At 37.9% G+C, this 22659-nt stretch overlaps 2 long non-coding RNA genes across 4 annotated transcripts in view; both read right to left on the reverse strand.

Annotated features, from left to right (window-relative positions):
- Positions 1 to 909: 909 nt before the first annotated feature.
- Positions 910 to 6607, reverse strand: LOC143665348 (uncharacterized). Its single transcript, XR_013166896.1, has 3 exons — positions 6533 to 6607; positions 1961 to 2087; positions 910 to 1856 (listed from the first exon to the last, which is right to left on the reverse strand). It is a non-coding gene; the product is annotated as an uncharacterized LOC143665348 (long non-coding RNA).
- Positions 6608 to 12152: 5545 nt separating this feature from the next.
- Positions 12153 to 22659, reverse strand: part of LOC143665596 (uncharacterized) — a 112231-nt gene continuing 101724 nt past the window's right edge. For all 3 annotated transcript variants that reach the window (XR_013167105.1, XR_013167102.1, XR_013167101.1), the window contains exons 4-5: positions 13249 to 13306; positions 12153 to 12306 (exon numbers count right to left, since the gene is read on the reverse strand). This is a non-coding gene — a long non-coding RNA (uncharacterized LOC143665596). The remainder of the gene's footprint in view (positions 12307 to 13248; positions 13307 to 22659) is intronic.

Here is a 22659-nt window from a genome sequence, read left to right on the forward strand (position 1 = left end):
TGATGAGCCAAGGTTCCCACTTAAAATCAACTTGTCTTTGTCTATTGCACTACTAGTCACCTGCTTTAAAAACTTCACTAACCATTTCAAACACATAATGGTGCTTTACATATCTTTAATCTGCTTCTTTATGACCACTTGAAAATCATGTTGTGAGATAAGTCCTTGAGCATATTTTAATCCAAGCAAATTTTGGAATTTTCCTAAAATAAGGACATGAAGAGCAATGGAAGATGGCTGGGACAGCAGCAAACCAGAGTTGGCACTGGTGAATGCCAGCTAATACAATTTTTATGGAGCAAATACATTCTTTTGCTGTCTTTGAAAATGAATTCCAGAAACTGAAATACAGTTCCTTTTTAGGCAATTCTTATAACCCTAATGGATTGTGTGTGTGTGGGGGGGTGCGTTTAGAAAAGAGGACCAAAAGATAGAGCGCTCTAACATGCGGGACTTTCCTCCCTGCTGTCAGTTCCAGGAGCTACTGCTCTCTCTTTATTTACCATGTGCTTCTTATTGGGCCTGAGGTGTGAGTGCTGCCTTTTTCTCACTTAAAAATGAAGTCGGGCGGTGCGACGCTGGCTCAGGGGCAGGATTCTCGCTTGCCGTGCTGGAGACCCATGCATGAAATTGTAAAATGAAGTCAACTGCCCTGCCATGAGGTGCTTCTCCCACCGGTAGGCTCTTCCTTCCATGGGGCTCCCTTGTTATGATCCTAGCAGTTGTGTGTATTTCTTCCTCAGAAATCGTTAGAAAGGAATAGAGGTTTAGCAGACTGTGGCAGTGGGAAAACTGCCTGAAAATTACAAGGGCAGAAGTTGAACAACACTGTATGTTGTTTTTATGAAAATACAAATTGCTGAGAACAATTTTTTAAATGAAGATATATTTTAAATAGAGAGTCCTAACATTGTCATCTTACATTCTGGCAGTTATGTATAGTTCACCATTACTTTAACATCCAATTATATTAATGGTAAGTGATTTCCATATTCATTAGAGTCCATATGTAGTCTGAAAGACCTGTACATACGGAAAAATGGAAATAACTCTTCCTAGCTTCTGGCAAGAGATAGACAGTGTGGTTTTTTTTTGTTTGTTTGTTAATACATTGATGTCCACGGCGGCAGTGGTGAGGTAACTTCTGTTTTTTGTTTTTTTCATTAGAAATGAATGTGCAGCAAAATTGGATTTAAAAGCAAATTACAAATGTACTCTCTTCTTTATCAACTGAAATAAATTCTTGGTTATCTATCAAGATGTATACTTGCATAAATGCATCATTGATATCTTAAATGATCTGAAAATCGAATTCATTGTGGAAAGGTGTATTCAAAAGGAAAAGCATACCGACAAAAGCTATTAGAAATCATTATTTCTTCTTTCTGAAGAATAAACCATGGAAATATGGTGATATTATGCACACTTTATATTTCATGTGGTTCCATATCAACACTCCTATAAAGAAAATAAAGTTTCAGATGTATTGTTGGTCCTCAAAAACTATTTGTTGTTAAAAGAACGGCTGGAGGAGTGCATGAGTGAATAAATCAAGGAAATGAACAGAAGGTGAAAGAAATTGCAACTTGGCCAAGATTACACACTAATAAATTTTAAGAGTTGGACTTGATCATTAATATTTTGACTGGAGCTCCATTGTGCTATTTACTTCTGTATTAAACAGCACCCTTTCCAACAAATGACATAACTCTCATCTTCTCTCCTCTTTTGTGGTGGATCAAAGAAATCCCAGACAAGTAATGTCTGATACAATTTTCAAATTTACAACCTGTATGTAGCAATTAATTCACAGCATTTGCTCTTTGATCTGGTCAAATCTGGCCTGGTGGATGATGCTGGGAAAGAGAAGCAGAATAAGTTCAAAATCAAAGTAAGCGAGAAGAAAACAGGGAACACTTTCCATTTCAAGAGCAAAATTAAACAAAGGTACTAAACTCACCTTCAATTTGCACTGGGAACTCAGTGTGAAAAGCACAGCATTATCAATCCTGGTTTTCCTCCTTAAAAAAATAGAAACGCTCTGGACCTTTTCGGGACCTAGAGTTCTCAATCAAGAATGACCTGATCTGGTAGGATGTGGGTAGAAAGACATTTGTTTCTAATTGCTTTCAATTATTATGATTAAATACTACAAACATAAATTTTCAAACTAGCTTAACAGAAACAAAAATTACAGTCAATTCAAGCTTATCCTTATAATAAAACACTCTTCGTGTGCAGCTGATTATTGCTTCTCTAGACCTAAATATGGAGTGAAGTACCTGTTTAGGCTGGGAAATGTTTAGAATCCAAAGCCTACCCGTGTGTATGCATGGGAAGGATGAAGGATTAAAAACACTCTCCTGGACAGACGGGTAGGAAAGCAAATTCCATAATGTGCCAAAACGTTTTGTAGTAATTTCCCTTACTCACGACCTCTAACAAAGAATAAATAGTCACTCAACAGCCACTGATTTCCTAAAGGATGAGGAAATAGCAGAGAAGCCACATTTAAATGAACTTAGTTGCCCTGAACAATTAACCCTACGGATCAAAAGGGATTATTCTTGTTCAATCATCTTGCCAGCTATTGGTTGAACTTTAAAATTAGAGTAAACATGAGTGACTGGGAAATATTACTCTGCATATGAGTTTCAAGTATATTAATTCCATCTCTGTCAATGCTCCTTAGGTATACGCAAGGACGGATGGCAGTTTTTTTTTACTAGTCAAATAAAGGTTTTTCTTAGACAAGGAATTCCATCATTTCTGAACTTTTACAACTGTGTGTTCTACCTATCATTTTCATATGCTTCCTTAACCAGCAAATGATGTGGTAAAATTGTGGGTAGTGGCAGCATGAAGCACAGAGCCATTTTAATTTCTCCCATCTGGCGTATTAGCATTAATAAAAGATGTTTAAAAAGAGAAGTCTTGAAAGGCTTTCACCTCTTGATTTAACAAGATAATAAGGAAAGCTTGCAATTTGCCACTAAATATAACTGATAAGGATAAGAGTGAGTATAATGTGATGATCACCAAAATTAACCTTTGAGACAATTTTTAAAACCCTACTGATAACAATACAATCATGTTAAGACTGGCACTAAAACCATGGTTGCTACTTTTTAATACATACACAATCGGAAAATTTCATTTTAACATATAGATGAATAGAGCCCAAAAAAGGGGGATGCCTACAGCTGCATCATCTGTCAAACTGACCGTAATGGAGCTCGTTCTCTATGAAGTCAGGCGCCTTATTATTATTACTGAATCAATACATTGCTGGTTTGGATTAAGTACAGCATAAAATTCCTCGCACATCTCAGTATTTCTGTTTTGCCTAGTTTTGCTGTTTTAACACCCACACTCCTTGCTAGCACCTCGTTAATTAATATTTTCCATTTACCCTGGGTTTTTGATGGGACAAGGGGGAAGATTGTACCTACCCTGGCAGTTTCTCAATTAAAATGGGATTTGGGGATCATATCCTTCTTAATTGGAAAATTTCCTGAGTGGTTTTCCCAAGTTTTTCATACCTTAACTGGCTGATCTTTTTAACTTGTTCCTCGGGTGAGGTGTTTCAGAAGGTAATCTTTCAGGACGAGGAACCAGTCTGGGAGTAAAGATTTACTTATAAATATTCTTGTTCCTGCTAATACAGATTTATAATAGATACTAGGCATCATCTGCAAATCCTGCTATCAGGAATGACCTAGAAATGCAAAGACTGCCTGTGAAGGCAGAATTTCATTTTGTTCTGTTTATTCAATGCAAAAATTGGTGGGGGAAGCTTGGGTCTTAACTGGAGAAGTGGAGATGCTCCTCGGATCTCTTTAATCCAAATTTGAAATACCGCTAGGACAGGACATTTATTTGTATAGTGAATTCATATGCCCATTGCAAATGGTTAACCTTTGCACATAGCATCTAATCCTCATAGCAACTTCTGTATTACAGAGATGTGCAAGAAGCCTGTAGCAGTCACAACTAACATATACACCCTGCCTAATCATCTTTATTATTTATCTGTCTTAATTCCTCAACTGAAGGCAACTGTGTGTATTTTTAAAGTCCAATGCAAAAGCAGTGCAGATTGGGGACAATAATGAGAATTCTGTGCACAGAATGAGGACTGAATGTGGCCCATAGAAAGAATGAGAAACCCATGGTAACCATGGCAGATTTTTATTTTTAGACATTCTCAATTAATCAAAATCATTTTGTTAAATTTTTTTTTAGATTGAAGAATTCAGCAACAGCAAAAATCCTTCTCAGTATTCACTGTTATAATAATACATAGTGTACTTAAATCACCGAAAATTAGGAGAAAATAAATAGCTTGATTTATTCTTCATATGGAGGGAAGCAGGGCTGTGGATCTTGCTTAAGTTCTAGGAATAATCATAATTTCTCATTTACTATATTCAGTATTATTCCAGTAATACCCGAAGTATGTACATTTCTTTTCTGTTTCTTCTAGAAATCATTGCAGGTGGGAATCATTCAGATGCACAAAATGGGTAACATACACCAACAGCAATAAGAGCACTACATTTTGGCTAAAAAAGACTTATTTTCTCTTACTCACTTTTTTTACTAATAAGCACTGCTAAATCTGCTAAATATTACCACTTTCATTAAAAGAGAGAAATAATTGTATTTCTTTTGAACATCTGACATAAAAAATTGGATGAGAGAAATTGGTTAATTTTCCCTAAACTAGAGTAGGAGCAAACATATATGGCCATCTGCATTTCAACAGATGTTTTTAAAACACCAACGGAAAGTAAATTTAAAAAAAAAGGAAAACATTACCCTTACAGTGCTTGATTCAAGTCTTCCAACCAAAAGCAGTAAAGCTCCAGTGGGTAATTAATTATTTTCAAGGAATCTGTCTTCATGGCAAGTTTTTGGGGAACATTTGGGATTTCTCTGGTGGGGGAATTTTCAAGAACTATAAACAACTTTAAGACAGTTTCTATAATGTGGTTAGATCATGGAAGTGGACTCTTTGTTTAACAAAACCACAGGACATGTATGTTTATCACAGTGCTTGAATGGATCTGGTTTTGCTGAGCGAGTTCAAGGTTTCCACTTCTTCTCTGTGGCCACATAGTAAGGGTGAATCACTAACAACTCATCAACAATACTGGGAAAGTAATCCAGAGCACATTCCATGTTAATTCCACGTTGATAGTAAAACTTTGTAAGTGGAAAATGACATGAAATGAGATACGATCTTTTATATTAAATACATTTCTAAGTTATAATTAACAAAACATCAACCACATCAAAATAGAAAGCCAACACAAAATCATCTTGAAATAAAAAGCAATAAACAGATCTGAAATATTAACTGGAAGCAGACCTTAATTTCTAAACACCATTCTCCAATAAAAGGAACCGGGATTCTTTGGAGAAATGGCTGATTTCTAGAGCTGGGGCTGGAAATGCACCAGCTGATCCTTGGAGCACCTTGTGAAACTATAAGATAAACTACAAAACGGTGGAGCTCTCCAAAGGGACACAGGAGCCAACCTGAAAGAGCCCTCAAAGGCCAAAGTGAGAACAACCTGAAGAGCAGAAAAAATGATTTAATATTGGATTTTACAGCCCAAAGCATAAAATAAATATCCTGTCCATGTGTCCATACTGATAGAAATAAACGACTGAAAAAATAAAGAAATGGGGAGAAGAAACAAATCCTTAGAGAATAACTCTAAATAATATATGCAGATTCTCCCCCACTCCAGGAAGTGGCACTTAATTCCCCACCCTTTGAACAAAGGCTGGGATTTTGACTCACTTCCGGTGAGTACGAGCTAGGGAAAATATTCACTTCGCAGTGGAGAACCCAGGCACACACTACCTTAACTGAACCCACCTGGTTAATATCAGTGGTGATATCACAGGGACATCATGTATCCCCTGATATGATAAGACAAAAAGGCACTTCACGGCTTTGGGACTGATTCCAAAAACTCATAATTCCAGTCTAATCATCAGAAAACATAAGATAAACACAGATTTGGGCAGTATAAAATCAGATAATCTAAAACGAAAAGTTAATTTAAAAATAATTGCCACAGTAGCATGTCTTTGATTTTCTTTAAGTATTCTAATTGTTCGATGTATACATATTGTTGTGAATGTTTCTAGAGACAGGAATCAAGTTGCTGAACACAGCAAACAGAGATCAGAAGCTGTATTATAAAACCAGTTATTATTAGAATGTTAAAAAGTGCCAAAATCAGATAAAGAAATTATTTAAACAGGTGAGAAAGTTAGCAGTAGACATTTGAAACTAATATTCAATTTAGTGAATAGTTTCCCTGGGAGGACTCTCTAGGGATTATTAATGGCTAACACATTATTAATTGCACATTATTAATTACTTTTAAAAACAACACGAGGATATCACACATTAGCTTCCTGTATATTAGTCTAAATAACAAAGATTAAAAATGGAGACAATTATAAAATATAATTGCATATAAATAAGAATACAGTCTACCAAACATTTTACCTTAGTTGAGACATGCTTAAAATGTAGTGTTATAATAAGCAGAAATAATAAACTGTCTTGAAAACAAAACCTGAAAATACCATAGTAACTTTGGAACTTTTTCTTTCACTACTGAGTTCTTGATGTGATTGGCCCTATTATAACCCCTCTCTCCCAAATTCCATCCTCCTCACTGTTTCTCTAATCACACAGTCAATTAATATTAAGAGCAGGATAAATTTTGTCTGTCAAGTTTGACATGGCATGACTTCAGAACACGCAAATTGAAAGAATGAGCTATTTGTTCATTCATTCTTCATTTAACACATACTTATTAAAGGCCTAGTGATGTACAGTTTTGTTCTTGGTACTGTGAACCAATTAAATATTTTATTTCTGAGCTTATTTTACCATATAGTATAGGTATTTCCTTTGCTATTGTAACTATTATAAGTCTACTCCACTGCCCCCTCTCTTACTCAGCTTGCCAGAATCCCTTTTGATGTTTCATTTCTTCATGATGAATCTGAAACTCACATGGCAATGCCTAGCATATTGTTGGAGCTAAATGAACATGGTTAGAACGGATTTTTGGAATAAATGAGAAAAGGTGAATCTTTATGATGCACTCTCACCATCAACTGTCTGTAGAATGCTAATTGTACTACCCTGGACTGAAAAAGATCACCGAAAACCAGTGAACTACTCTCAAAACATGTTTAAATTGAAAGTTTCAAGTTCAATTGAAAACAAATTCATATGTATGCAAAGATCTGCTCTCATGTATTCTTCAAACTCATTAGACTGTGTGCAAATTCTTTTTAAACCCAAAAAAGGCAATTACAATGCTTGAAATACCCCGTGTCTGTGTTTGATTACTACGTTATCAATTAATGGTGAACGTATTCAACATGCTACAGCATTGTGTAAATTTCACAGAAATATAGCAAAGGGAAAATAAGAAGTATACATCATCTGGTTAATTCTCTGAGTTATAAATTTACAATTAAAATTTGACCAAGCTTTAGATACTCAAGTGTTTAATTTACCATGTAATTCTGTAACATGCTACAAGGATTCTATTATAGAAAACGCATGGTTATAGGTACATAGCTAAATGATGACAAATACTGCACATTGAATTCTACTTTTTTTAAAATGTCTTTTTAAAAAGCATGTACTCTTGAATCAGAGACATAATTTCTTAAAATGTATCATGTGTTTTATATTTTGTAGCACATGTTAGAAAGTATCTTTAATGGAGGTAGGTTCATTGTTTGGTTTCTTCATTGCCATGTCCCTTATTCCATTAAGCACAACATTAGAGTTAGCCTTGCACCTTTGTGAAGGTTGGTGATCAAGTTAGTAGAGAGTAGGATCTGGAAAGTCCAGAAAGACTGAGGATCTACCATAGGGCATTAGCCAAAATCAACAATAAGTATTTATCATTCTTTTAAGGAACCAGGACATAACAGATCTTATTTTTGTTCACAGTATCAAATATTTATAAGATATAAATTATCCTCTAGTTTAGTGAATATAAGAGACCTTATTGAATATCAAGTGAACGGAAATATGGGATAAAATAATTTGCTATGTGTGATCTTTCTGTTTATTATTCTCACCCATGAAGTCAATAGTATATGGTTATATAATTGCAGGAGTCTAGGAGAGATCTAAGGCTCAGTATCTTGTGAGGAATATAAAGCTCATTTTGTTCTGAAGTGCTGTATTTCTGATTCAAGTTCATTCAGGATATTTTACTCTCATACGATTGTTTTAAAAGCACTGCAAAATACTATCTTATTTTTTTACCTTCTGATTTGAGGACCCTCATACCTTTTCTCCTCATTTTCAAACTTCTAACCCATTATTTTTAAACAAAATAAAAGTATTCCTCTTGCTGCCAGAGAATGCATCAGCCTGGTTCCTTGTACAATGCCTCTTTTATTCAAAGCCTTTAATTCCAACTAAATCCAACTATGTTGGAGCTTTGTTTCTCCTGCTCGCTCTCTGCCATATAGGCAATATATATATATATATATGGCAATATATATATATGGCAATCCCACAGACTGCAGATAAACTGTTTAGCCAAAACTATCCAATATGTTGTCAGTTTTCTATAAACTTGTCTCTATCCACTATATTTATGAGAAAACTAAAGAAATAAACTTATAAAATAATCACAATATACAACACTATACTCTCATTGTTTCTTTTTAGAATACAAGAATTCTTTTTGGATAGATTTGTGCAAAAAATAATTAGCAGGCATCTGCTATTTGCATGTGACTCTTCCAGGCCCTACAAGAGAAACAAAAGCATATGACCCTGCCGTCAAGGTTAAACTATAACTCAGTCATTGATAGAAGAATTCAAATTCCTCCAATCTACTGGACTATCAAATGCTAAAGTTTAGAAGATGATTAATTATCCACTTTCATTCTTATGTTTTGTGCATTAAACTCCTTAAACTCATTTTTACTCCTTTGCTACCTCTCCAGAACGTTCACATTTCTTACACCTTTGTTCCTCTCTCACAACCTCCTTAAAAACCTCCAACCCTTCTCCTTTCTACAAAGATCTGCTTATCTTTAAAATACATAGACACACACACACAATCAGGCAGATTGGTGACATTACACATTGATGCTTTCCAATCTGAGGCGTTTTAGCATACTAATTCTACAACCATTTTACATATTGCTAATTGGTCCTGTTCCAATGCCCAAGGAGCTATTCAAAACCATCCCCAGTCTTACCCATGGGCCCTCTATCCTCCCTTGCATTGCCTGCCTCTAGATTCACACAGAAATCTGAACCTATTAAGTGTAAACTCTCTCTACTCAGTATCTCCTTTCTCTTCCCAAACTTCCCCTACCCTTATACACAATCTATAAATGTATCTATTCTGGCATTTGCTTTTCCTTCCTTTTTTCCTTCTTTCCTTCTTCTTTTCTCCTTCCCTCCCTTCCTTCCACCCATTTTTTCCCCTCACATCTCCAGTTGGCCCCCTATAAATTCAAATATCGTATTATCCTTCAGCATTGCTTCAAAAACTTTTTACTTGCTGTTGGGGATTGAATCATGCTCCCCACAAAAGGCCATGTTCAGATCCCAGCCCCCGGCCCTGTGGGTATGGACACATTGTAAATAGGAGCTCTTGAAGTTGTTACTTCAGTTAAGGTGCTGCCTGAGCCTGGTTAGGCTTTAATCTAGATTGCTAGAGTCCTCTATAAACCAAATGAAATGCAGACAAGAAGAGACGGGGCAGCCAGGAGCAGTCAGAAGCTGGAAGTCAGTGCAACTAGAAGACAAAGGAGAAGAGGCCACCATGAGCATTGCCATGGGACAGGAAAGCCAAGGGGCAAGGATTTCTAGCAGCCAGCCCCAGAATGCCACATTCTTCAGGGAGAAAGCATCACCTTGCTAACTTCTCAATTTTGAACTCCTCCTAGCCTCAAAATCATGAATCAGAAAGTTCCCATTCTTAATTAAGCCAACTCATTGCACGATATCTGCTTTAGCAGCTGGAACACTAAAACACGTGTTCCTAGGCAGCTTTTACTTATACGTCTCAGGGCAGTTCTTCTAAACATGTGCCCATATCTTTCATTCTCTGCCCCACATTACACTTTTTAGTTCAGTCGATAATTTCAATAGCTCAAACTTCAATGAGAAAATGGCAACCATCTGAAATGAACTTCGGAGTTTCTTCAATGTTGTGCTCCATATATACACACATATAAACTTACCTATTTTGGCACCTATATTTTTATTATACTTTTTCTGGACCCAGAGGGAAGGATGTGATTCCATCTCCTAGAGTAGTAATCATATTGTAAAGTATCAGCAGCTTTGTACTCATGCTCAAAATCTCTCAAGTGGCTCCTTTCCTCCCACGTCAATATTCTCAGATAACTCATTCAAAAAAAAACCCTTACCTTGATCCTAAATCTTTTTCAAATTACTACCATATTTCCTTCCTTGCTTTCATAACAAAATTTCTGCAACAGTTGTTTGGACATCTTTCTTGTCTTCATTTCCTTAATCCATTACCTGGTGGATTTTGCCTAGCAACAACTTGATACCTACTACTATTTCTAAGATTAGCAAAAGCCTCTTTTTGCCAAATCCTGATCAGCTCACTCTCTTTCTCGTTCTTCACAAATTCATTCCTTTTATTTCATTGTATGCTTTTCCCCTGACACTTTCTCTAAGTCTTTGATTCTACCTTCCTTCACTCTATTTTTTGCTATCATTCAACTTGCCTGCCTCTTAAATGCTGAAATTCCCCAGGATTTGATCTTCTTTTCACTCTATACATTTTTTCTGAGGGGCAAGATATTCTTGCATATATGCTTTAGAGAAATCCTTTTGCACAGCTTTGTAGATACAGTGGTTTTGATGTCATGAACATTTTTAATGCGCCCTAGAAAACAATTATTAAATTTTAACTTTTAAAATATTACCAACGCTAATCCCTCTGCCTTCTAACAGATGCAACAAAATGGTTTCATCCAAGAATCCCGTAAATGAAAATGGAAACATCAAACTGGTCAAATCAAAATATTTTCATCACACTGTTGGTAAAAGAATCTCACTGCCTATCCTATCTATATGGTGATGATTTGTAATCTATTCCCCAGACTCGATCTTTAGGCTTGTATTTCTAATAGTTCACTAGCCATAGATGTCCAGTATCAGGAACCCACCGTTCCTTTAAATCAACAAATCCAAAGTGGAATTCATTTTCTTCTTTTCACAAGCTGATCTCACCTTTATAACTGTTGGTTAATTTCACCAAGGTAAGCCTGGCCTCCCCATTCAGAAATCTCTGATTTCTCTTTCTTTCTCATTTCCCACATTTAAAGGTTCATTATATCCAGTTGGTTAATTTTTCCTTAAAAATTTTACTAATCTGTGCCTCCTTTCTATCATAAGTGCATGGCTGCAGTTCAAGCCCTCATCATTTCTTAAATGCAATAGACATCTAACAGATCTCTTAATACAGTTTGACCATCCTTAAGTCTTTGCTCTATGTTACTGCCAGAGGCATCTTTCCAAAAACAAAGTTGACTGGTGTTACTTCTCAGCTTAAAACTGTGAACAGCTCCCCACTGACTATAAGAACGTGTTCTGCTTGTCTTTTCAGAGTCCTCACTTGCCATTCTCCCACATGCTTCCTGAAATCTAACCATACCAAACTAAGCACAATGCTTTTAACAAGTGCAATCTTAATAGATCCATGTTTTTGCAGATGCCCTTATTTCCTACTGCCTGTATCTAGCTAATGAATGCCTAATTAATTCAGTATTCCCACTGCACCTTAAATACACTTCTAGGAGTACATGTCTCATACTCTACTGCAATCAGTTATTTAAGTGATTTCCTTTCCTTCTACTAACATTGTTTAAGGAATAGTATCTTATTTGCCTTTAGATATCAAGTGCATAGCAAAATGGGTTATGTACACAAGAAATTTTGTTGAAGAAATAAAGGTAGTCACTATACATATTTCGTTAGTATAAAACTGTCCGATCATATTTCCTTGAGAAAATAGCAAGACAGTGAAAGGATATGTTTGACTGATTTTGAATCAGGAGAAAACTTTGGAATTGTACTTAATGTTTTGGCATGCAAGAAAGAAGTTCTTGAGTCAGTTTCTCATTTCATACCCCGCGTCTTTAGAAATAACCTCACCTTTTTCTCTTAATATTTCTTTTGCAAAGTCAAACACTGGAACTTTAACTTCTTTTCTAAGATTCTCTTTTAAAGTCCATTGACTGCTCCTAAGTAATACAATCAAAAGAGAAAAAAAAATTTATGCAAAGGAACAATTTGATTGTTTAAAAAACAATCATGGCAAATGAGTTCTCAGTGGAGTTATAAACTTACCCAATACAAATAGGTTACCAATATGGGATTTTAAAAAGTTGTGAAGAATAAACCTTGCTTTACCAAGATTTTGCAAGGTTTTAATTTTTTCAGTGGTGCAAAATAGACTTCATCAACTGTTTTTCCCCATAAGGTTCTACTTTAAGGCCTCCATATGCTCAGTTTTAATAATCTGCTTCCAAAACCAGGAACCATTCCAAATAACGAGTTATGGAAATATTGTGCTTCTTATTAAAAACAACATGAAAGAAATATCTGAAGCCCAGGTATCAATCTTTAAAACACATAGTGGCGAAGCTCTGTGAAAGGTTTTGTATGAAGAATTACTGTTTAAAATCACTTTCACTGAGGCATTTTAACTTGTTTAACTAGAAGTGAAAATTGCTATGACAAATATGTCACTATGGAGGTCAAATGGTAATTTGCACATGCTAAACAGCTCAGCAGGAAATTACATGTGCCCCTCACAATCACCAGCTTTCCCACCAGAAATCATTTTAGGAGACATAGAGGTCACATGGATTTTGTTAAGGATGAAACTCTTTCAAACATATGTTTCACTCTTCCCCTTGGGAGAAAAAAATGAATGGTATAGAGGAAAGTATGATCAAGGTGTGTGAAGCTGGCAAAATATAATCTAGAGTAGTTAAAGGAAAGGGAAGTAGATAAAACTATTATCAGAGACCAGTCATGGAAATTTGCTTAACTTACTTTAATCATTTGATACTATTTTATCACTTGATATTAGCAAAATGGAGTGATTTTATTCATTTTCTCATTAAGAAAAAAAATAGCAAAAAAAAGAGAGTGAATAATCTTAAGGCTATCTACTTTACCTGCATGTGCTTCCCTAACAAGATTTGAGTTAGTAGTCTCGTGCTGTGGTGGATGGATCTGCAATAGGAGGGAAAAATATTCAGCAATTGCTTTCTTCTCGTATTCAAATATAGAAGAATGCTGTATCCTTTTAATGATGTGAATATTGGGACAGAATTGCCTTGAGCGTTAGTATCTACCATTCTTTCCAATTGTAGAGACCTGTGAAAAATTCCTCAAGGCAAAATGCCAAATATGCAAATACTACTTTCCCTTTTGACAAGGACTATCTGTAATTTTCTCATCTTGAAAAGCTTTTACTTCTTATGTTTTCCCATTCCATCTTGTATCAAGTTTCCTACATTGGGAAATAACCTCACCCACTTATTTATTCTTAATTGAGTGCATATTATGCCCCAGGGATTGTGTACAATGTTGGGGCCCAGTGCTGGCCAAAATATACAGTCCTTCTCCAGGAGCTTTTGGTTTAATGGAGGGTACAAATGAGGGTGCTTTGGTTTACTGACTGCTAAAGCAATACCATGCAACAGTTTGGCTTAAACAGTTGGAATTTATTTGCTCATAGTTTTGGGATTAGGAGAAGTCCAAAATCAAGAAGTCATCAAGGCAATGCTCTCTCTCATGATACTGTTGCCTTCCAGGGCTGGTGGCTGGCAGTCCTTGTTCTCGGCTTTTCTGCCTGTGGCAATGCACATGATGGCCTTTCCTGGCTTCTCAGCTCCAGGCTTCCTGTTTCTGGCTGCTCCCTGTGTTTTTTTCTCTCTCTGGGCCATAACTTAAGCGAAGTAACCCTATCAATGGGTCATATTTACAAGGGTTCACATCCACAGGGATGGATTAAGTTTAAAATTGTATTTTCCTGGGGTACAGAGCTCCAAGCCACCATTAAAGATATTAAGTACTAAAAGAATGGAACTATAATTGGTATGGAAGCACAGAGCATAACCACCTAACTCAATTTTAGTGATTTGGAAGACTTTTTGGAGGGAGGGGCATCTAAGCTAAGACCTAAAGAGTTTGGCAGTGGAAATGGGGTCAAGAAAATACCCAAAGCCAAGTAAATACAGTGTAAAGTGTCCTTGATGTGATTTATGATCTAATTTAATCAAGGAACTAATAGTGAACCCAATGTGATAAGAATTGTGGAAGTGCGTAGCTACAGCCAACTGTGTAATACACAGAAGGAAACTGGCTATGTAGGACATGAGCTTAACACAGGGAGGGAGAGGGATTGAATACGAGTCAAGAGGCATTAGAATTTAGATGCTGTGGTAGTAAGAGTTCTCTAGGGAAACAGAATCAACAGAAGATATCTATAAATATGAGATTTTATAAAAGTGTTTAAGCAACTATGGGGATTCATGAGTTCAATTTCAAATTCTGTAGGGCAGGCTACGAACTGGCAACTCTGACGAAGGTCTTCAATGAATTCTCCAGGAGAGGCTGGCTGGCTGAAGTGGAGAGAGTGACTTTTTCTTCTGACTTCTTCATGAAAGCCTTCAACTGACTAAATTAAATGTCACTCATTGCAGAAGGCACTCCCTTTAGCCATAAATGCAATCAATGTGCTGATGATTTAAGTCCATGAAACGTTCTCACAGCAACAGACAGGCCAGTATTTGCTTGAATAGAAAACTAGTCATATCACCTGGTCAAGTTGACACATGAGTCTAACTTTCACAGTCCACCCCTTGTCAACTTGGCAGCTCAGCTGTACATATCACCTTAAACCACACTTAATCTCTAAATCAAAAACAATAACAGACATATTTTTCACATAAAAATATTCAGCTGCCCTGTGTATAAACAGAAATACACTAAATCATTCTAGTAGGGATGCAAGTCCTTGAGTAATATTCACTCTTAAATTTGATATCCTATAGCTTAAATACTACAATATGAATAATACAATTTACTTCACATGATAATGGATTAAGATAGAAAAGAAAACAATGATATTTGCCTTGTGTACATATCCAGACATAATCATAACAAAACAAGGAAGAAATATTCATACCATTATAGTTCTCATTTCTGTAACTGGTCATGTGATTGTAGTTCATATTTATCACAACCTTCTTCTACTATCCTATCCATGTTCCTTTTCTCTGTTTTCTTTCTTTTTTTTTTTTGCATGGTAGGCACCAAGAATTGAACCTGGGTCTCTGGCACAGCAGGAAAGAACTCTGCCTGCTGAGCCACCATGGCCCACCCCCTATCCATGTTTCTTTTACCTTCAGCAAGCACCTCAGTGGGCCATGGTTATTTGCCTGTTTGGGATGACCCAAACTTTCATTCCTGAGGCTTCTGGGCCATTGGTAGTCCTGCAAGGGTAGAGTTGTTGCAGTTTTCCATCGATTTTAATCACAGGGCATACTAAGAGATGCCCTAGGAGATCGCCTGTATTTCAGGAAAACTCTTCTTTAGTGTAGTTGCACTCTTATTATCCCTTGTTAGTCAGGATCAATCCTCCCAGCCAGTACAGTGATTTCCTTCTTTGCCTGTTGATTAAGAGGCATGAGAAGACCAAAGTGCTCTTTATCTCCTAGTGGAAGAACTCCTCCTTCTGGAACTAAGACCTATAGATCAGCAGAACTCAAAGTTGCAGAGACAGAAAGTAAAAATTTTCCTAGTGGATCATTAGGGATTGTAGTGAATAGTGTTACTCCCATTTCCATCCCTTGATTCCTGGACCTCTGAATCTTGGCTATGACATAAACAGCACCATAGTGTGAATGCTGATTCAGAGCACACACAGCCTGTGGAGAACATTGCCCCAGCCCTGCAAGATACTGCCACTTCATGGGCACTTGAATTGGGTATTCAAAAGGCCATTCCACTATCAGTCTAATTGTTTCAGGATGATGGGGAAAATGGTAAGACCAGAGAATTCCATGAGCATGTGCTCATTCCTACACTTCATTTGCTGTGATCAGAAGCAATGCTATGTGGAATACCATGACAGTAAATAAGGAATTCTGTAAGTCCATGGATGGTAGTCTTGGCAGAAGCATTGCATGCAGGGAAAGACCCATATCCAGAGTATGTCTTATTCTAGTTAGCACAAATCACAGCCCCTTCCATGATGGAAGTGGTTCAATGTAATCAATCTGCCACCAGGTAGCAGGCTAATCACCTTGGAGAATGGAGCCATATAGGGGACTGATTGTGGATCACTGCTGCAAGTAGATTGGGCACTCAGTAGTGATTGTAGCCAGGTCAGCCTTGGTGAATGGAAATCCATGTTTCTGAACACATGCATAATCTCCACTTCTATACCCATGCCTACTTTGTTCATGAGCCCACTGGGCAATTACAGGAGTGGCTGGGGAAACAGGCTTATTGGTATCCACAGAATGGGTCATCTTATCCACTTGATTATTAAAACCTCTGTTCCTCTGTTCATGATTTTGACCTCTTCCCCAGACCTCTTTGTCACCAATCTTCCAATTATGCTTCTTTCACACCTCTGACCATCCAGCCAAACACTGGCAACAGCCCATGAGTCAGTATATAAACGTACTTCTTGCCAGTTCTCCTTCCAAGCAAAATGAACAACCAGATGCACGCCTGAAAATTCTGGCCACTGGAAGGATTTCCCTTCACCCCCTTTCTTCAGGGACATCCCACAAAGGGGTTGTAGTGCTGCAGCTGTCCACTTTCGAATGGTACCTACATATTATCAGAACCATCTGTAAACCAGGCCCAAGTTTTCTCCTCCTCAGTCAACTGACTATAAGAACTGCCCAAGATGCCATAGCTCTGGAATGTGAAAGAGAAGGTAAAGTTGCAGGAGTGGGGGCCATGGGCATTTGGGCCATTTCCTCAAGTAACTTACATGGGCCTACAGGACCTACTCAGCCCCATCTCATATACACTGTTTCAATTTTATGATGGAGTGCTACTGTGCATGCCCAATTTTATGGCTGAGTGGGTCAGACAATACCTAACTCATGATAGGCAACTCAGGCCTCATGGTAACTTGGCGGCCCATGGTTAAGCATTTGGTCTCTACTAAGGCCCAGCAGCAGTCCAAAAGCTGTTTCCTGAAAAAAGAGTAATTATCTCAGAGGACAAAAGACTTTACTCCAAAATCCTAATGGCTTGCATTGTGATTCTCCTACAGGGGCCTGCCAAAGTCTCCAGACAGCATCTCTATTTGTCACTGACACTTCCAGCACCATTGGATCTACTGGATCATACAGTCCAAGTGGCAGAGCAGCTTGTACAACAGCCTGGACTTATCGCAAAGCTTCCTCTTGTTTCCGTCCCCACTCAAAACTAGCAGCTTCTCTGGACACTCAGTAAATGGGCTGGAGTGGCCCACCCAAATGAAGAATATGCTGTCTCCAAAATCCAAAGAAGCTAACTAGGTGTTTGTGCTTCTTTTTCTGGTCATAGGAAGGAGCAGATGCAACAGCTTATAGGCCTCTGGATTTTTATGGGCGCTATTTCCCATCCTCTGACATGCAAATGCCTTACCAATAAGCCTAGAATAGTTACTATTTCTTATTCACTAGGTCCAATCAACATATATTATCAATATAATGGTCACAGTGATGTCTTGTGGTAGGGAGAAGCAATCAAGGTCCCTGTACACAAGATTAGGTTGGGACATAAGTTTGGAGAGTTAATAAGACCCTGAGTTAGAACAGTGAAGGTATATTGCTGGCCTTGCCAGCTGAAAGCAAACTGCTTCTGGTGGTCCTTATTAAAAGCTTTTGAGAAAAGAACTTTTTCCGAATCAATAGCTGCATAACAGATACCAGGAGACGTGTGATTTGTGCAAGCAATGATACCACATCTGGAATAGCAGCTACCAGTGGAGTCACCAACCAGTTAAGTTTACAATAATCCACTGTCATTCTCCAAGTCCCATCTGTTTTTTCCACAGGCTAAACAGGAGAATTGAATGGAGGATGTGGTGAGAATCACCATGCTCATCAAGTCTTTATGAGTGGCATTAATCTCTGCAATCCCCCCCAGGAGTCCAGTATTGCTTCTAATTTATTATTTTGCTAGAGAGGGGCAGTTCCAGTGGCTTCCACTTGGCCTTTCATGCCATAATGGTCCTTACTCCATGAGTCAAGGACATGTGGGGATTCTGCCCTTGCTGAGTATGTCAATTCCAGTTATGCATCCAGAATGGGGAAATAACCACAGAATACATCCAGGGACCCACTGTACCTACTGCGAGATGAACCTGAGCTAAAGCTCCATTGGTCACCCAACCTCCATAAGCACCCACTCTGACTGGTGGACCAGAGAGACGTTTTGGGTCTCCTGGAATTAACATCATTTCTGAACCAGTGTCTAACAACCCCTGAAATATCTGTTCATTTCCTTTTCTCCAATGCACAGTTACCCTGGTAAAAGGTCATAGGTTTCATTGGGGAGGTCTGGGAGGAAGAGTAACAGTACAAATTTTGGCAGTGTAACAGGGTCCTTTCCCAAGGATGTCTTCTTGCCTTACCCTCATTCAAGGGGCTATGGGTCTGTAAACTGTCTCATATGGGAATTGGTTAAGGGGCCATGACTCTCTGTTTTTGTAATTCAAGTTAGACTTTTGTTCACTTGAACTAGTTTGTCTACTTATACAGCTCAAAGAAGAGTTTAGTAAGCTGCCCATCTATTTCACTTCTAGGTAACCCATGATCCACTAGCCAATGCCATAGGTCTCTGTGAGTCAGAGTATTTTGACTGTGGCTTTGAGTCTGTGATCATCACGGCAGCCACACTCATTTTGTCTTTGGTGTTTTAATGCTCACACATGGCTTCTGCCAACTAGGGATTCCATCATCCCCATTGTGTTTAAGGATACCTGTTCAGTGACCCACACTGTTCCCACAGTAATATCTGACCTACAAAGAAGGGCAATAATGGAGCCTTTCAGGGATGACAAAGCGAGTCTCACAAACTCATTCCTCACAGTCCCGATAAAAGGTGTGCCCTCTAGACATTCCTGGAGTGTTGGAGCAGGCCTTCCATGATAAATCCACTCTAATATTTCAATCTCTCTAAGCTTTTGTATCCCCTCAGCCACATTATACCAGGGCAGTTCATCATTTTAACCACAAATAATGTAGGCCACCTTTTGATCCATGTTTTAGCCAGCCACTAAAACAGTTAACACCTTTATAACCCCTCAAGCTACAACACTGAATCCAGAATCTCTGCCTAGTTGACCCATATCAATAAATTCAGCTTCATCCAGCTTTATATTCCTTCCACCATTATTCCACACCCTCAATATCCATTCCTACACATTTTCCCCTAATTTCTATCTATATAAATTGGAAAATTCCTCTGGTTCTTTTGGAGTATAGTGCACCTCTTATGGGTCACACTTTGTGCCTCACCTTTTGGGGCCAGTTGGGACTTTAGTTTAGTTATAGGCCTGGAAGAAAAGAGGCATAGTGAGGGTGGGTCACAAAAAGAATTAGAAATGTCTTTCAAACTAGTTACCTCAGGGTATTCCCTTGCTGTTTCATCTGGTGAAACAGGATTAATCCCTCCTAACCACCCTTAGGAGAGGTGGTTTATAGGTTTAGCAAGCACTGAAGGGTTAATCTTTTTAAGTGGAGGTTGGATGGCAGACTCTTCAGGGAAGACTGGAGGTCAGGAATCTGTTTCCTCAGGTCAGGCTGGAGATTTGGTGAGTCTTTACTCAGGGAAGGCTGGAGGTGGGGGATTGTTTCCTCAGGACAGACAAGTACAGTTCTATTTAGCAAAAGCTCAGCAGAATCTAGAGTTTCACTGTCCCTACTGCCATCATTTTCAACCCATATGTCCTCATTCCAATTTTCAGGATCCAATTCCTTCCCAATCAATTCCCTCACTTTAACAGAAGACACCCTACAAGGTTGAAAATTTAGTTTATGTTGTAAATCTGCTACTCACACAATGATATTCTGGGTCTGATTTTCAGAGATCACAAGTCTGCAGCCAAGGAAATAAGATTTTCTTTCAGGGCACACATAGAAATATTTACAGCTTTCATACAGGGCTTAAGCTGCAAATTTGAAGCTTTCAGCTCATCTCTTTCTTTTATAACTGTATCCAGTGTAGCTAGGCACAACCAGCCAACATCACAATACCTTTTAACTCCACAAAACTGTTAAGGTATCAAAAACACCATCATTCATAGCAGAGCCTTTCTTTGTATAAATTATAATTAGCAGAATTAAAGGGTGATGTTTTGCATATCTCTATTGACAGTTCACACCATGGATTGCCAGTGCTATCTTGATTATTAGAAATAAAGTCATTAGTGCCTTTGAGTCTAATCAGAGTAGAAAACCAGTTGCAAAAACCCATTTTTAAGATCATCTCTCTCAAGAATCACTCCCAGTACCAAAGTTGTAATAGTCAGGGTTCTCTAGGGAAACAGAACCAACAGGCGATAACTATAACTATGAGATTTTATTAAAGTGTCTCATGCAACTGTGGGGATGCATGAGTTCAAATTTCATAGGGCAAGCCACGCCACGAGCTGATAACTCTGATGAAGGTATTAGATGAATTCCCCAGGAGAGGCTGGCTGGTCCAAGTGGAGAGTGATTCTCCCTTCTGACTTCTCCTTTAAAGCTTTCAACTGATTGGATTAACCTTTGCTCACTGCAAGAGACACTCTTCATCTTTGACTACAGATGTAATCAACCATAGATGCAATCAACGTGTTGATGATTTAAGTCCATGAAATGTCCTCATAGCAACAGATAAGGCACTGTCTGCTTGATCAGACAACTGGTCACCATCACCTGACCAAGTTGGCATATGAACCTAACCATCACAGTTACTATCAAAACTGCAACTTTAAGTGAGTGTGATAAGTGAGAAGAGTAAAGGACCAATAACTGAGACCAGAGGAAATCTAAATTCTACTGGGAAGGTTGTTAAAAGAGCTTGCAAAAGAAATAAATAAGGAGCTTCCAGAGAAGTAATAGAAAAGCAAGAATAATATGAAGTTTCAAAGCCAAGAAAAGAGAATGTCTCAAAGGAGTTTATGGTCTACAGTATCCTATGTTCCTGAAAACTTGTCATATATAGATTGAAAATTGTTCAGTGGATTTAATAATAAACGCATTGATCTGTAAATTTGGCAAGAACAAATTCAACTGATTTCTAGAGGCAGAAACCAAGTTTTTGAGATTCTAGAGTAAGCAGAATGTGAGATATAAAGACATCTGCATGTGAAACACACTACATAACTTTAACCATGAAGCAGAGGAGATAAATATGCCAAAGTAGAGAGACTGTGAAGGGGAGGGAACATAGTATTGTATTATATTGTATACAGAATATTTTTTTAAATATGTGAGATATTTGCTCTGTGGAAACTAATCAATAGAGAGAAAAGAAAGATGAGATCCCTGTAAAGAGGGTAATAATGGGTTCCAGACCACAGGTAGAGGGATTACTCTTAGCCGGAAGTATTATCACAGTTGACTGATAGTACACAGTACATAGAGTGCCCTTGTAAAGCTTCTATTTTCTCTTCGAAGTTAGAGACAAGAGTATCTTGAGAGTAAGAGAGGAAAAGGTAAGAGCAGAGGTTCAAGGAGCATACAGAATATTTGAAAGCATCACCATGGAATGCCACAGAGACCAACTAAAGATACATAGAAGTGTTGCTGGACCCTGTTGAGGGACAATTTGATTTTGGGTACCATGACTATATGGTAGCATCTATCTTCCAGGATTTTCATTTTCACAAGCTATGGAACTACATTGATCCAGAATTGGTCAAACTGGATTGATTTAGCACTGAGAATTTTCTGAAAAGTTATGATAGAAAGACAAGTGGGAAAAGCAGTTAAGAATATTAACAGCACACTTAAAGTTGGGTAGGGAAGGATTTGAAGACAGGAGCACGGACAAAAGTACAAGTTGGAGAGTCACGGGATCAGTATTCTCCACAACACCCAGAAACATAGGGGCAGAAAAAAGTCAATGGAAGAACTGGAGGCATAAGGCGTACAGATCATGGAATGAGATAAATTAAATACTTAAGAAGCAGTTTAGGGTAATGATGATGTGATCGAACATGTGGCAATGGGATAGGATAGCTTAAGTGACTTATAGATAAATGTCACCCTGACACTAAAGACAAGGAATTGAATTTCTCTTTGAAGTTAGAGACAAGAGTATCTTGAGAGTAAGAGAGGAAAAGGTAAGAGCAGAGGTTCCAAGGTGGAACACAGGCCATCCAAGTGAATACTGAAGCCACCCAGAAAGGTAGCAGGATTTGAGATTGCGCAAAGTCAGAAATCGGGAGCTGAAATCTTCAGTGCAGGATGGACTGTGAAAGAAGTAGTATGTTGTTTGCAATTCCACAGCCAACCAAATAAAGATAATTTCAACAGAAATTCCACTTCCTCCATAATGTTATTGGAGGAATAATAATGCTA

Source organism: Tamandua tetradactyla, chromosome 21 (genome assembly GCF_023851605.1).
Source record: "Tamandua tetradactyla isolate mTamTet1 chromosome 21, mTamTet1.pri, whole genome shotgun sequence".
In the NCBI taxonomy this organism is placed as follows: Eukaryota; Metazoa; Chordata; class Mammalia; order Pilosa; family Myrmecophagidae; genus Tamandua; species Tamandua tetradactyla.